The sequence below is a fragment of the Saccopteryx bilineata genome, chromosome 6, assembly GCF_036850765.1.
Source record: "Saccopteryx bilineata isolate mSacBil1 chromosome 6, mSacBil1_pri_phased_curated, whole genome shotgun sequence".
Classification (NCBI taxonomy): domain Eukaryota; kingdom Metazoa; phylum Chordata; class Mammalia; order Chiroptera; family Emballonuridae; genus Saccopteryx; species Saccopteryx bilineata.
Genome location: NC_089495.1, coordinates 207,611,202 through 207,615,585, shown reverse-complemented (window position 1 = coordinate 207,615,585; position 4,384 = coordinate 207,611,202).

The window sequence follows — 4,384 nt, the reverse complement described above, 5'->3', positions numbered from 1 at the left end:
TTCCCTGGCCCGTGTCCACGGGACCAGGGAACATTGTCCAGGAAGCGCTCTGTACTAAATAAAGCTTTTGCTTATCCATACTTCATGGCTACGCCCTTCCTTCTTTCTCAGTGGGGAAAAAGTCTTACATTTGGTGCCGAAACCCGGGAGGGGTTAGAAGTCCACAAGGACTGCTCCTCTCCCCTCCCCCTCCGGGAAAGAACCAAGGTCTCTGACCTTCCACCCACTTTGGAACACGGTGCAGTAAGTCCCCTGCCTCCAGCCTCCCCACAGTTCTTTCCGCCGAGACTCCCTATTTGAAACCGCAGCTGCATCAGAAACCTCTTACCTATTCCGAGTGCGTGTGTGCCTGTGGAGACATCCTGAGCACATCTACTTTACTAACTATCCGGTGGCCAGAGATTGAGTTGCGAGACACCAATTCTCATCTCTGATCACTCTGAGAACTGAGGGTGGCCGTAGAGGCACAGAAATCTAAACCTGACTCAAAAACACTCCTGGAGTTGTCTTATCTGAAATCTCTCCCTCCCTAAAGAAGAAAAAACTGTTCTTCTTCTCTGCTGTGGCGAGGCCACAGAATCCACTGGAAAATCGAATCGGGTGGTCTCCTAAAGGGACTTTCAGTTTTAACACCCTCACCAATTAAACTATTGCCAAAAAAACTGGGAACTGGTTGGAGATCCCTTACATTCAGGGCTTCTAGTATTTGCACTCCCATCCTAATCTTTGTGCCACCTGCTACATGGTGCAGGCCCTTTTTGGCCAGAGAAACCTCACATAAAACCTTCACTCCTGATCTTTCCTCCTTTGCCGACTCCCAACTCTCCCCCCGTCCTGCCTGACCCCCGGGGGTGCCCCTCTCTCAGGACTCCTTTCTGGTTCCTCTGCGGACCTCTTTTGCTCGGGGCTCTTCCCTCCAAGAGCCCCCTCCCCTCCCTTCGCGGATCCTGTTTCTCATTCACCTGCAAATACCAGTCCTTCTTTCTCCTTCCCTGCCAGCCAGGGGCCCCTCTCTTCTCCACTGTGTTCTTATGCTTCTCCATCAGGTCACCCTCCGCCAGCCCTTGGCCCTGTCCTGCCTCTGGCTCCAGCATTTTCTGCCTGATCTGGGTGCCGGGCTCCCCAGGAGCCCACCTCCTCTTATTCTCAACCCTCAAACCCCTATTCGAGACCTATGAACATGGCATTTAAAGTTTTTAATAGTTGCAACTAGTAGGAAAAGACCGAGGCATTCGCCAGGTCCACATGCAGCAGAAGGTAACTCTCCAAACCCGGACTCTTGTGGCAGCCCCGAGGCCGGCAGAGCAACAGGGGCAAGGCACAGGAGGTGCCTGACCCAAATCCAGGCCGCAAAGAGGAACCCCATTGCTGTGCCTGACAGTGCCCCTGCCCGCAGCTGCCCACTAAGCCCCTACCCCAACTGCAAGCAGCCCGGTCACGGGCGGAGCTATTTCCCTTTTGGGCAACAGGCTTTTCCTCAGCGCCTCTACATGGAGGACAAGCCACCCAAATGGAAGGCCAAGCCAGGCAGGTGGGCCCACCACTCGAACTCCTCGGCCTCCTGAATGACTGACACAGCCTGGACTCAAAGACCCCCATCATCCTCACCAAATTCCAGGATAATGCTGCAGGAACGGGACCACATCCATGAAGTTTCTTTTTTTTTGTTTGTTTTTGTTTTTGTTTTTTTTCTGAAGCTGGAAACAGGGAGAGACAATCAGACAGACTCCCGCATGCTCCCGACCGGGATCCACCTGGCACGCCCACCAGGGGGCGATGCTCTGCCCCTCCGGGGGGTCACTCTGCCGCGACCAGAGCCACTCTAGCGCCTGGGGCAGAGGCCAAGGAGCCATCCCCAGCGCCTGGGCCATCTTTGCTCCAATGGAGCCTTGGCTGCGGGAGGGGAAGAGAGAGACAGAGAGGAAGGGGGGGGGTGGAGAAGCAAATGGGCGCCTCTCCTATGTGCCCTGGCCGGGAATCGAACCCGGGTCCCCCGCACACCAGGCCGACGCTCTACCGCTGAGCCAACCGGCCAGGGCCCATGAAGTTTCTTGAATCACAGTCAAACAGATATTCCTCATGACTCCTCTCAAAACCACCACCTTCCAATCTCCCTTCCCCATGACACCCCTAACCAGCAGGAAGTAGCCAGACGAATAGCAGTGCCCCTATTTAACACAAAAGATCGAAATGTAAGGTAGTCAGCAATGGGGAAAGGTCACGTGAGAAACCAGACCGGGGAACTTTGGCTAGAACCACCCACATCTATGGGGCCAAAAGAAACTTCCCAGGAGTCCTTGGGAAAAGAGTGACTGTGTGCCAGCCAGTGAAATTTTGCCACGTCATATTAGCTCGACCACCCTAGACGAGACCCTTTAAATATCCCACACACGGTTTCATCCACGCAACTTCTCTGGCCCATGTCCCCCAGACCGGGGAACATCGTCCGGGAGGTGCTCTGTACTAAATAAAGCTTTTGCTTATCCACACTTCATGACTACACCCCTTTCTTCTTCCTCATTGGGGAAAAATACCTTACACATAATCCATCTATCCATCCATCCAATCATTAATTCTTCTGAAAATAATGTTTCAGGGTTTATTCTGGATATGTAAGGCAGCAGTGACACAGTACATGGTGCATTCCTCAGAAAGATTACAATCTCTTAAGTGACAGCTCTGAATAGACTAGGACAGAATAGAATGGTAAGAGCTCTGGGAAATGTTCTCTGGGGATTAAGTGTTGTTCATGTTCAGGGTTTCATGAAGAGCAGCTGCAAATGAATGAGGCAGCAACAATACTGCAAGTGGAGGACCCCAATCTCTCCAGGATTGAGGTGCCTTGGAGAACTAAGCTATCCAATTTATTAAGCAGAAAGATGTCATCTTGCATAAGAAACTAACAAGCAAAATACAGTATATAATTTTATTTAGTTTTGCAAAACTGATTAGATTTCTCTTGTCCTTTCTGAGACATAACAGCACCATCGTTGTCTGATTCCAGACCTGCAGAAAGCTCCAGTTGAGCTAAGCACCCAGGTCCTTGGGCCTTCCCTGGACGTGACTGCTTTCAGTCAGGAATGCTTATTCTCGACCTTCACTTCCTCAGGATGGGGACAGAAGGTCATTGGGTGCTTTGGCTTTCCTGCAACAATCCAGCAAATTCATATCAGACACTGGGCCCAGAGGACACTTCCTGGAGGAAATCTGAGCCTACAGCTCAGGGAGGATGAGTCTAGTAAACAAACATGGGGGAAAGGTGGAGAGAGAGGCAGGCAGGAGTTTATCTCGAGGAGGAAATGCAGGGTCAAGGAGGGTGGAACTGTCTACTGGAGTAGGGGGAAGCCAGAGATGAGTCTGGAGTGGTGGGCAAGGGCCAGGTCCAGTCACCTCCGTGCTTAGACCCTCCTGAGAGCTTCCCTGTCCATCTCAGGAAACACTTCATGCAGCTCTATCACGTGGCAGGAGGGGTAGGAGAGAGGAGCCACTTTATAATTTGGGGGAATCTGGCTTCCCCACGTCCCATTTCAGTTTTCACATCGTGTGCTGTACTGTGTTGTTAAACCGTCCTGCATTTCTCTGCCACCAGCTGACTTGGAGAGAGGAACTCCATTGCACAGCATCCACAGTGGGGTGACAGCTTTGCCTTCCCTGGTTTTCCTGCTAGTAACGCGGGGCTGCCGGCAGGGGCGGGCCAGTAGCACGGCGCCACACTTAGTTGTCACTCACGTGCGTAACCCGCCTTTATACGCAGTGAGTTTAGTTGCGTCACGGGAAGGGAAAAACACGCCAAAACGCAAAACAGCCTCTCAGCCTGAGCGCAAAAGCAGATGGACTCGGAAATCACAAATGTCTTCTCGGGTAGAACACCGCGAGGGCCCTCGGACGTGAAAACTTCAGGAAATGCTGCCGCTGAGGCTTCTGGGAACTGTAGTGTTTCCGATTGAAACCGTGGGAACAGACTGCTTTCTAGAATCATTATCTATTTTATATTGTGCACCTTGAGAGAAGAAGATGGGTAGAGCTGGCCGGTTAGTTCAGTTTGTTAGAGGATCGTGCAGTGTGCTAAGTTTGCAGTTTTGATCCCCAGTCAGGGTACAAACAGGAATCAATCAATGATTGCATAAATACGTTGGACGACAAATCCATGTTTCTATCTCTCTCTGTTTCTCTCTCTCTTTCTCTGTTTTCCTCTCTCTCTAAACAATAAATAAAAAATTTAAAAAACGGGTCGTCACTCATTTTACAAGACACGGTGAAGATATATTAAAGTGGTTTAAAGCACGCTGTTCTTCAACCAATGGGAGGCGAAGCCTGAAGGGTTTCTGGGAATTGTAGTTCTTGCTCAGGTGACCCCCGTAGATCACGTGACCTCTGCAGCTAG